Source organism: Cupressus sempervirens, chromosome 5 (genome assembly GCF_028749045.1).
Source record: "Cupressus sempervirens isolate cs-2001-9-10 chromosome 5, ASM2874904v1, whole genome shotgun sequence".
Lineage (NCBI taxonomy): Eukaryota > Viridiplantae > Streptophyta > Pinopsida > Cupressales > Cupressaceae > Cupressus > Cupressus sempervirens.
Window position 1 is genome coordinate 590,000,886 of NC_143122.1, and position 13,358 is coordinate 590,014,243.

Below are 13,358 nucleotides of genomic sequence, written 5' to 3' on the forward strand. Positions count from 1 at the left end.
AAAGTCCAAGATCTAATTTGTCTATATGCCAAGAACTCTCAAAAACATAAATTTCTATTTAGATCTTACTACTCAATCTATACAATGCAAAGACTCACTTCTCCAACCCCTTGAATAGGCTGACAATGAAATCATATAGGATATCCACCCATGCTCCTAACTATTTTAGATAGTTAAAACACTCCAACTGAAAAGTTGCTCGATGGCAAGAAAAGTTGTCAAAATGTTGTTAATGCCAACATTGACAATTTTGAGCATCTGACCCTCAAACTTTGTCTAAATGATGTCAAACCATGCAAAAGGCCCTAAATGGTAACAAATACAAAATACGGCCCTAAAAACACTTATCTTACCTTTTTAGCCTTCAAAAGTAAAAAATTCTCTATCTAGCCAAATTAGCTATTTTGAGCAACTATGAACAACTTAGCCTACACAAACTCACCTTAGTACTAAACTATCCCTATTATTTATCTAGTGGTTTGGATAGCACCACTAAAAGAAAAAATCTCTATGGAAACCAAGGGTCTTCCTTAGTGACCTAGGTGCCCTTGCACCATACTCCCCCAGCGAGAAAAGTCATGTCACTCATGTGATTAGTATGTCTTTGTTGATATCTAGTTTCTTGAAGTCTTCTTTAGAAATCTATGTGTATTTTGAGTCTAGTTTGTTCTTCCACTAGAGAAGGCACTCCATGTATACTTTGTTTCTAGTAGTTTTCTTGACTCTAGATTCTAGCATCTTGTCAACCTCCAACTTGGTAGTGGAAGGAACTGCTACAAGGTCCAAGTCATTTTAAAATCCTTGACTACTAGTAGCATCAGTAGGTAATGTCCTTTAAGCTACACCAAATCTTGCACATTAAATACTAGAGATATGCCCAAATCTGATGGCAAATAAACTTTCTATGCATTTGCCCCATATTTTGCTATGATCTAGCAAGGTTCTACTCTCTTCATTATAACTTAGTAGTGACACCCTTCTATAACCTGTCCTTGTTTAAATGCACCATGACATAATCCCCAATAGAGAATTGAACATCCTTTCCTCTTTCATCTATCTTGGCTTTAAGCTTTTGTGTAATGTCTTATATAGTTCTCTTGACTTGGTCTTGTATTTCTTTCATGGTTTGGGCATAATCCTTAGCATGTCTGCTCCCATGATCCATTCCTCCAAGATCCCTCAGTGCACACACCTCTAGGATGCATGCCATAGATGATTTCAAAGGGGCTTTTACTTGTGGTTTTATTCCTACTATCAATGTAGGCACATTTTTCTTGGGGAATGATGACATCCCAAGTTTTCCCATACTCCTTAGTTAGGAATCTTATGAGATTAGCTAACACCTTATTGACCTCCTCAGTCTGACCATTAGTTTGATGATGGTATACTGATCCATATGAAGAAATTGTTCCAAGTCTACCCCATAAAGTCTTCCAAAAATGACTCATAAATTTCACATCTCCATCTAAAACTATGCTTAATGGAAGGTAATGAATCCTTACCACTTCTTTGAAGAACAAATGGGCAATATGACTTGCATCACTAGTTGTTTTACTTGGGATAAAGTGCCCCATTTTGTTGAACTTGTTAACAACCACATATATATTGTCATAACCTTGTTTAGTCTTGCATATTCCTACTATGAAATCCATTCTCACACACTCCCATGGCCTATTTAGGACTAGTAAGAGCTAACAAACACCTATACTACTCATTCCTCCTTTAGCTTTCATACACACCATGCATTGTTCCACATACATAGTCATATCTCTAACTAATTTAGGCCAATAATATAATATTTGGACTAGTTATAAGGTTTTTATAACCCCAAAGTGTCCACTTAGACTCCCATTGTGTTTCTCTTGTATTATATTCTCTTTTTGAACCCCGTGGTACACAGTTGATTTCCCTTAAACAGAAATCCATTTTGCAAAGTAAATTCAGAATACTTTCTATGAAAGTGGTTCTCAAAATCTAAACATACTTTGTATACCTCTGCAAAATCATCATCCTCCTTGCAAAGACTCTTAAAGCTTCCTATTCTAATGCTATGCAACTATACTTCTTGAACTGTCAACACCCTCTTGCTCAATGCATCTTCTACTTTATTCATTTATCCTTTCTTGTGCTTGATTGTGAAAGTGAATGCCTGCAAGTATTCCATCCACTTCAATTTCCTATTAATAATTTTTTCTTGAGTGTTGATGTATCTTAGGGCCTGATTATTAGTAAAAAAAACAAATTATTTGGGTAATATATAGTGCCTATACTTCCTAAGGGACTGAACTAAGATACATAGTTCAAGGTCAAAGGAAGAATTTTTTTTTGGCTTCATTAAGTTTTTCACTAAAGAAGACTACTAACCTACCTTCTTGACTCAAAACTCCCCCTACTGCTAGGCCACTTGCTTCTTGAGCATTTAAAATGAACTTTTTAGCTTCTAAGGACCACCTAAACTTGGACTTGACACCACCCTTTATGGTCTCTAACAAAAGTGCACATATGCCACTAAAGTTTCTAATAAACTTCCTATAGAATTGAGAAAGACCATGAAAAATCATTACCTTAGTTGATGTAGTGGGTGGTGGCCACTTGAGGATTGCAACAACCTTCTCTTTATCCATCTTCAATGTTCCTTTAGACACCACAAAGCCTAGGTACATGAGTTCTTGATTGAAGAAGTCACACTTCTTAAGATTGATTGAAAGCTTCTTTTCATGCAACCTCTACAATAATTCTTCCACATGCTTGATGTGCTCCTCCTTAGTCTTGCTGAAGATTAGGATATCATCTAGATACACAACTACAAATTTTCCTATGAATTCATTAAGAACATCATTCATGAGCCATAAATGTGCTAGGAGCATTAGAGAGACCAAAATGGCATCACTAGCCACTCATACAAGCCATATGTCGTTTTAAATGATGTCTTCCATTCATCTCCCTCCTTAATCCTAATTTGATGGTACCCACTCTTCAAGTCCAATTTAGTGAAATAATTTTCTCCTCCAAGGCAATCCATGAGATCCTCAATCCTAGGTATGGGAAACCTATACCTAATTGTGATCCTATTTATGGCTCTTGAGTCTATATGTAATCTCCATTTTTCTCCTTTCTTAGATGTTAATACTATAGGGACTACACATGGGCTTATGCTCTTTTGTATCAGACCTTGGTACATTAATTCATGCACCTACCTTGCCACTTCCAATTTTTGATCTAGAGTGAGCTTCTATGCTACCTTGTTGGGTAAGAATGCACCTAGAACAAAGTCAATTTGGTGTCCTATAATCCTCCTAAGTGGTAGTCTAGCAGGAGCTCCATCACTCACTATGTCCTTGTACTTCTAAAAAAACTCTTGTAATTCTTCAAGCAATGATTCTTTGACTATATTCTCTTCTCCTTTAGATTTCAGCACTACTACATTACTCTAGCTTTCCTCATCCTTGAGGTACTTAATAAATTCTTTACCACTACAAAATAGTACACTAGGTACCTTCCCCCTCTAACAAGGATTGGATTTTGAATATCTTGTCTCCCTTCTTAAATGAGATGAAATTTTCCTTTCCATCATATACCGCTTCCCTATCAAATTGTCAAGGTATTCCCAACAATAGATGGTAGGTATCCATAGGTAAGATGTCACACTATAATTTGTTCTTACACCCTGTAATGGAGAAGTCCACCCATGTTTTCTCATTCACTAGTATGTGTTGACCCTTATTGATCCAAGTCACTTTATTTAAGGATTCACATGAGGTATCTTAGTCAACTTGAGCTTGTTGACTTCCTCCTTTGATATAATATTGTCAATAGATTTAGAATCCACTACTACTTTGCACATTTTCCCTAGGATCTTACATTTGATCCTAAATAGAGCTCTTCTATGTTTAGGTTCATTAGGAGTAGGTTTTTTAATGAACACAGTCCTAAACATGAGATTCTCTCCCTTTTTTGACTCTATATGGTCCAGTTTAGAATCCTTGTTGCAGTTTCCATCTTGAACATAGGCTATCCTCTTGTCAAGATTAGAAGAAGAGGGTTTTTTAGGACATCTATAGGTAGTGTGGCCTAATTGACCATAATTATAACACTTCATAGTGGAAAAATAAGAGCTATTTCTACCTTATCCTCTACCTCTATTTGAGCTTCCTTGGTTACCTCTCCTATTGCAATAATCTCTTCTAAAAGTTCCTTCATTGGTTTTCTTAGTGAGCTTCTTCTCACTTTAATTCCTTAGCTCATTACCTCTACCTTGGTAACCTCCTCTTTTTCCTCTCTAATTTCTACCCTTGCCTCTATCTTTGAAGTTGGAATCCCTTTTCTTCTTGTTCTTTTCCTCCACCTTTAAGGCTAGTTGATGGTACCTTTGGACAGTGTTAGGTTTTCACAAACTAAGCTCTTCTTGGATATTCCACTTCATACCTCCTAAGTATCTACCCACTTTTATTGGATCCTCTTCTTGCTTCTAGATATAAGACACAATCTTTGAGAATCCTCTGTATAAGAGGTCACATCTAGGTCTTTTTGCTTCAGTCCTTGCCTACTTTTATGTAGTTGGATCTCAAAGTCTTATGGTAGGAATTTTTCATTTAACTTAGTAACCATGTCATTCTAGTTTTCCATAGGATTCTTTCCCATGTTGACTCTCTCATCTTGAACATACTTCCACCATGTCAATGTTGAGCCTTTGAGTATTGACTTAGCCACTTTGACTTTTTGTGTATCTAATATCCCTTCACACTTGAAATGGTTCTCCACATCATCCAACTAATCCATAACTACATCAATGTCCATCTTTCCACTAAAAAGTGGTATACCTTCCTAAGCTTATCCTCCTATGGCTTTGATAGCCTTCAAGAAAGGTGCTTCATTCAAGATATGGTTAGGTTTAGGTGCCACATCCACTTCTACTACCCACTTACCTGTATCATTGTCTTCTTCTTCCTTTATTTTAGCTACATCAACAACTTCCTCAAAAATTTTCTTCACCTCTTCCAAGGCTACTTCAAGTATATTATTCTTCTCCTTTACCTCATCAACTTATTTGGCTAAGTCTACATTAGTCACTATGCTGGACTCACCTACTAACTCTCCAGTAGCTATAGGCATACACCACTTTTTACAAAATCTTTAACTTTTTCTAATACCACTCTAATGTGACAACCAATATTGCTTCCTCTTGAAGCTCTCTCAAGGTCTCCTTAGTCCATACACTTGACCAAACAGTGGTTCTAACCACCCTTGGCTTCTTAGGAATCTAATAAATACATCCCAACCATTCAATTGGTGTACATCAACTAGGTAGAACACACTTGCTTACTAACTCCCCAACCACATAGGTAACCCCAAGCCTATAAATGAATCCCAAAGGGATGACTAATCATCTAGGAGTAAATTAGACTTCTTTCAAGGTCCACAATAAAAACCAACATTGAAACCCTTATCAAGTATTAACCCCTAAGAAAAAATGCATCCAAATGCTTGTAAAAAGGCTACAAGAATTAGTCCTCTAGATGCACTAAAAATAAAATTATCTTACAAAACTCCTTAATAAGGGGCCAAATCAACCACCATTCCAAATAGCCCTTTTCGAGACCTTAAGTATTTTGGGGTTCTAATGTTCCCAACTTGTCTATGTTGTATAGGCACAATTTTAGCCTAAATCAAGGGTTTTAAGGTTTTTACTATCTATCTCCAAACAAGAAAACTTTACTCTCCATAAAACTCTTTCCAAAGGCTCCCATTGGTCTTGGGGCTTTCCCACTTCTTCTTTTAATGCCTTCCATTCTTTGATTGAAGTATACACATGTTCAACCACTCATAACAGCTCTACAATACTCTATGATCCCTAACCAAACTGCTATGACTTACCTAGGGTATCACTACAAATTCAACTCCTCAACTTTATAGAGCTCAATATCCACTATAAAAAAATGTACATGGAGTCATGTTCCATTTACCAAAAGGATATAAAAATCATAATGTGGGAGATGGCCCTATGACCCCATTTGTGCAAATAGTCTATCTCAAGACAACAAACTGATAGGAACCAAAAATAATTATTTCAATCATCCAAAACCCTATAGAATAGAAAAACTATGTACAAAATCTTAAATAAGTCTATATTAACACTTCCAACACAAAAAGTTTGAGATCTAATATGTCTACATGCCAAGAAAATTCAAAAACATAAACTATTATTCAAATCATATTGCTAAGTCTATACAATACAAAGACTCACTTATCCAACCCCTTGAATAGGTTGGTAATGGCCCCATAAATGCTTTCCACCCATGCTCCTAACTATTTCAGATAGTTAAAACATAACTTAGCCTACACAAACTCACCTTATGACTAAACTAGCCCTATTATTTATCTAGTGGTATGACTAGCACCACTATGATCCAAAACCTCAAAGGGAACCCTAGGTCTTCCTTAGCCACCTAGGTGCCCCTACACCAACCACCTTTTGTATTTTAACTTATTTTTTTCCTCTATATTCTCCTTAAAATATATTCTTCACTTTTGTATTAGAGTATTCTTGGAATTGATGGGTAAGTTAGACATTTTAGGGGACAAAAGACCATACCATGAATCTTCCTAGAAAAGGGCTTTTTGGCCATTGCCTATATCCCAAGTGAGGTAATTTAGTATTATATGTTGTCCTTGCTTTGAGCCTTCGGGTGGATTTCTTCTTCTAAATAAGGTTAAATGTTTGGATTATCTAGGTGTTTATGAGATAGAATGTTTTTCATGTTCCTGATACATTCTCTATACTAGCCTTGTTTAAGTATTTTTCTTTCCAACTCTCTATTTTCTTGTCTATTTTTTCTAGTGTCAAATTCCAATTCTTTCTTTCTTTTGTGCCTTTTTTCAGCTAAATTATGATATATTTACAAAGCAAGCTTCCTTTTTTGTATCTCATTATGTTATAAATGTTCCTTTCAAGATCTAGGTGTGTATTGAGGAGAAAAATCACTAATTTTTCTATGTTTACTTCTTGAACCTAAGGTCTCCATATATTTTTTAATAATTTTTCTATGTTTTCATTCTACTTTCACTTGGAAGGATGGTGTGATTCACAAATTGTGTGTGAATGATCTTGGCTACTTCTTTAATTATTTTTATTCCTTTGACTTTCTCTTTTATTTGAGCCATTTTTATGGCCCTGCCAACTGCTTCCACTATGATAATGAATAGGAAAGGGAGATTGGGTCTCCTTGCCTTATTCCTCTTGAAATATTAAAATAACCTTTAGGTCTCCCATTGAGTAACAAGGATATCTTCAGTGTGGAAATATAGTAAAATATTAAATCTATCAATTTTTTTGAAAAACCAAAGGCTTCCATAGTTTTGTAAAGGAATCTCTAGCAATAGGCTTTTCAAATGTATATTTTCATTAAGATACATGATTTTTTGCTGGATTGCTGTCATATCCCCAATTTCATATCGTAATTGGGTAAAATACAAAGCTGTGTCACCTTTCATGCTGACTTATCAGAATGACTAAATTTGAGTATTTCTATGTAAAATTAATTTTGTTCAAACATATGATCTAGATAAACTTATTATAGCTAAGTTATATATGGTCTCACACTTTTCCAATTGGAAATGTCTATTAAATACATATTTTATACTAGTTTGTAACCAATTACTAAAGAGATTAAATTATTTTAGAAAGCTGACATTTCAATAACTCTTCCTATTTTTTATCATATTTTTTTAATAACATATAAAAACCATTTTATAGAGCTCAAAGTCAAGAATATTATCATATAAAGGTTATAGTGTGTTAATTAGATATAATATATTGTAATTAAAAAATTCTACAAGAATGTATTTTAATAGTTAAAATGATGCCAATTTTGAGAAAGAAAAAATATTAAATGATATCAATTTTTTTTAAAAATTATATGACATTCTAGAGGAGAGTGTCCTCTTCTATAAGTTGTATTTTTTCTTCTTTTTAGAATAGATTTGCTTTGAAAAATGTGGTGGGAGAGGAAAAATATCAATTTTAGGTGAATTAAAATTTGAATCATTATAAAAGAGAAAATATAGGTCGAAAGCCATTTTTTATTTTTTATTGTTTTAGCTATATATGTTATCTATGCCATAGTTTGAGATCAAAGGGAAATGTGTTTATTTTCATATAGTTTCTTGGTGGTGACTACACCCCTAATTTTTAGCATTTTTTAACAACTAAAAAATTATCCATAAAAATTAGGAAAATATATTAATTCTTATTCCAAATGATTATAAAAAAATTATAATCTTGAAATTCATCTATTTCTACATGTTTCATTAGTTTATTTCATTTTCAAATTCTAAATATTAATATTAATTTTATGTCATTGAAGGTGAACAATTATACTTTTGTTAGTCTTTTCCCTTACAAAAGGCTGACATAGGTTTGTTCTTTTACACAAATTTTATTTAGATCAATTAAATAACATATAATAAAAATAAAAATTAATGTAGAATTTATAAATAAATAAAATAATAACATATTGATGAATTATAAATTGATAATATATTATAAGAGATATTTACTATAATAGATAAAATAATTATAACCCATATAATAGTATGATCATTGAATATAAAAAGAATATACTAATAAAGATATCATCATTAATAAAATGTAATTAATACTAAATTCTCATATCATAACATGTAATCAATATGGTAATAAAACATGAACATTAAAATATTAAACTTAAAGGGTATTAATTAATTTAAAGATGAATCTCATTTATATTAATATAATTGTACTCATTTGAAATATAAAAAATAGGAAATATATTATATTACTAAATATATACCTTATAATTATTAGTGAATAACTAAAAGACATATCCAAGAGTCACAATCTTTGACCGAATATTTTAGGGAAAATTACCAAACTAAAAGTTAAGATAATTTATTTGGAAATTGAAAAAGAATAGAAGGAGGAAAATGATCATTACAAATGGTATCAGAGCATGATCTTGTCATCTTGTTAGAAAAAAGAAAAAGAAAAACCAAAAATTAACTTAAAGAATTAACAAAAAAATAAAAATACCCTTTTGATTGGAATAATTAATGGAAGAATCAAATGGGGAAGAAATGGTTAATCCATTATTGCATATTATTCAATGGGATTTGGATTGTATTTAGATCTAGACAATGAATTTTATTATTGTTGAACCATATTCATTAATGTATATTATAATCTAAAATGATACTTAAGATTAACTATGACAATATGCTTAAAGATTGCACTAATGAATTGTTAGCACGAATGTTGATGGTATTATTATGGGGGAGTATCCTAGAAATATTGGAAACATGATTCAAACATTGTGTGTTGCATTTGTGATAGAGTTTGTCATTGATGTCAACATACTCATTATTCTGTGATGACTAGTAGAGTAACAAAGAGAGATTTGGTTTGTGTGGTTTGAGGAATTAAGATTAGCTTATGTGTACTTGGGCTAATGTTTTCTAGAGTGTATAGATGCTATAGTTAAGAGTGCATATAGATATATGAAGACTTGATAGAGTTATGATAGTTTAAGTGAAGGAAGTGTTCACACATAGTTTCTAGAAAGTGGATATAATTTTTTGTATTGTATCTACTAATAGAGATGGAATCTATTTAAGTGGACTTGAATAGAGGTAGAAGACATATGGAATTTTTTTTACTCAATCATGCACATTTAGATGATTAAAGCATGGAGAGTTATGAAGATTGTGAGCTGGAAAATTACTTGTTATTGTAAAATGATGTAGTAATGTAACATGTAAATGTAATATCTTAAGTTGGTCCTATATTACTATTATAAATTAAGAAAGCCACACGGATAACTAAGTAACCTATTGTAGAACTTGGTTTAAAGGAAAGATGATTTTTTTGGTTGAAATCATTCAGTTTGGATATTTTATAATCGGTGAGATATTATATTGTGCGAACTTACATACTGTAATCACCTAAAAATGGTCATCTAGACTATTAGCCCCCTTTTCAACATTTTGGCTAAATTAATTTAATCTCTTACCTAAGCCAAATTGCTAATAATCAATTTATTTGATTATAACCTATAGTTTGACTATGCTATCCTAAGTTCATTATTTGATTAAAAGAACATGTCCCCTTTTAATTAAATAAAAGACCCCATTCTTCTAACCCACTTAAAGTGCACACATAAAGTCCTTTTTCTATTTTGCAATTAAAAGAAAAGGCTTTGTGACTTTTTCCTTATATGACAAGTCAACTTATATTCTATTGGTGGACTTATGTGTGCACATGGATCACTCCTCTTTTTGAATTCCACCGTTGATCATCCACCATCTTCATCTTGATCTCTACCGTCCATACATCTTTAAAAGGGAGAGAGCTTTCCCCCTCAATCCTCATTTTTTGAATATTGTTATGCTGTAGGTTTTCTAATAGGTTTCTTTGGAGCTTTGTGGAGAACTTCTATTTCTTGTCTACATTCTCTCATCCATGGCATCATGGCATTCTAGCTTAGCTTAGATTTTATTTTTACATGTAGCTTAATCTCACATAGCTTAATAGTGGTATTGTAACACTCTCATTCATATTCTAGCATAGCTACACTTTACATTTCATTCTAGCTTAATCTTCATTTGCATTGCATTCTTGAGGAACTCCTTGGGACATTTGCATTCTTGCATCTTGTCTTTGGAACCTCCCATTGCATGGTTTACTAGCAAGAAGAGTATCTCTAAAGCTCATCTGAGGGCCTTTGAATTTGAAATACACTCTCTTGCACTCCGTGGATAGGGAGCTCTAAGCCGGCATCCAAGCATTCCAATTTTGCTTGTTCTTTACTTTTACATGTGCGACACATACTAGTTGTTTATTTTTAGGCACATTAAAACTTATAATTGGGATCTTTTGGTGATAGGAGAGTATGCTCTTTACCCTTGTGGTGAATCAAAAATCTTGACTTACCATTTGGTTTCAAGAGTAAGAGGCAACTGAATCTTCTTGGCGTGTTTGGGAGAAAATGATTGAAATAGGAGAGTATGCTCTTCACCCTTGTGGTGAACCAGAAATCTTGACTTCCAAAATTTGATCCACTTTGTGTAGTTAGAATCCTTTAGAGGGCTTGCTCTTGGACAACCTGAGAGGAACGACCCAAGTGGGGACAAGCCGATTACCTGGCTCTTCCAACCCACTTTAAACTCAAGGCTACCAAGGACACAAAACTTTGGTAGACGTAGTGTTTGTCTTCACCTAGTGTGATCGCTTATGGGATTTCGACCATAGGGAGTTCACTAGGCAAGAATGCTTAAGGTACTCTTGTGATCGCGAGATCGGTTACTCATCGCAAGGTGAGGTGTCCCGTAATTGGGAGCAAGAGGAACACTATGAACGAAAGCCCTATCTAAACACCCTAAGTTAGTAACTACCCTTTTTAGCCGCTCAACTTCTTGGTGCAAGGATCGATCCTAGTGGACTGCCCGGATCACCCCAAGATTTACACTCACTATATGTGTTCCCTTGGTTATTCTTGTGGCATTTCCATGACAAAGCCAATATCTCTTGTGGGAAACCACTTGGTGTGAGGCGAAGGAGCATCAAGTGTGGGCCAAGTTGTTGAGTAATGAACCATGTCTTTTAGGTAGATATTGCTTGATCTGTTCTTGAATGTGCTAGACTTGTGGAAATCTTTGGAACATACACATGATGATAATTCTAAGGAATTCTTTTGAGACGTCACATATGCTTGTATCATGCAAGGTTGCTTTGTCCCTTGCTTGATTTTTTGAAGACTACCCCATGTGTCACTATCTTGCTTGGAAAGAAATTGCTTTTAAACATCAAACTTGCTATGCTATCAACTATTGTCAAACTTTGTCAACCAAGTCAAAAGATCAAATTTAAACATTTTCTTGTGTTGCTTGGTAAGGGGAGTCTAATCATTTGATTTTTATTTTCTATGTCTCTAGTTCTTGAACATGCTTAAAGTGACTCTCTGGTCTTGGTGCTCTTGGTCTTTTTGTCTTCATAGTCTATGTCCGCTTGCTAGTCATCCTTTTTCTGAAATGGTTGCCTTGATTTCTTGACTAAACTCTTGGGTTGGAGAGTTGTTCACTTGTCACCCCGCTTTCTCTATCTATTTGGCTATTTGGGCATCTTTCCTAGCTATTGACTTGAGTCATTCATGTCATAAGTTTCTTGGACATATTGTTTGACAAGTCACTTTAATCTCTCTTTACTATCTTGGCAAGTGAACACTCTACCTCCTATAGTTTCAACATCAAGTTATCTTCTAGGCTCTTTTATGCTTAGCTTTGCATCTAAAACTATGGGATCTAAACCTTGTGCTACCAAACTTCAACCAAATCTAGATGATCATGATATCCTCCATGTCACTAAAGAGTTTCAAGATCTATATGCACAATACAAAGAACTAGAAGAGACAAATGATCTTTCTTACCTTCATTTCTCTAAGCGCATGACAAAAACGAAGTCTAAACTTGAGAAAAGGTTAGAAGAGAAGATTGCATCATTACATGAATCTTCCTTAAGGTCTTTACATGCATGTGAGTCACCTTATTTGAGGTCATCCTCTTCTTCTAGGTCTACATGCTCTACTTCAAGACATCAAATGTCTTCATCTTCTAGATCTAAAGACCTCTTTAGAGGACAAGCAAGTGATACCTACTTTGAGCCTATTCCAAAATTTCATGATGGACCTATCTTTGACCAAGATAATGATGAAGACATGGATGCATACCATTCACATGAGAAACAACAAAAGGACTCTAGACATAATTTTGATAGAACTTTTGCTTCCTTGGAAGATTCTTATGATGACACTTTGCAAAAACTTCTTGGCAATAAGATCATCATGTTACCTAAGTCTAGCTCATATGGAAACCCATTCTTGGATATCTATTGTGCTTATCATCAACATAATGAGCATAGTACTTCAGATTGCATTGAGCTAACACATAAAATCCAAGATCTTATTGATAATGGAATTATTGGAACCTCTAGTGTCTCATGTGTTGAGGATACTTCTCTTGAGCAAGATTATGTTGATGAACCTATGTCTAGTAGTGGCTCCATTACATCTTTCACTTCTTCAAACACTCATGCATCTCCCAACACTTCAAATCTTTCCAACATGCCTCCATCAAATAAAGAATCTAATGCTTTCCACATTGACTACGTGTATTCTAAAGGGCTATCTCTAAAAGAAACTCAAGCTAACCTTTACTTGGCTGCAAACCTTTTCCATGCTACTAATCCTAAAAATCCTTAACCTTCATGCACTACTATGCCTAATCCAAGCACTACTCCATTCACTCTTCATTCTCCCTTATCCTTAGAAGTG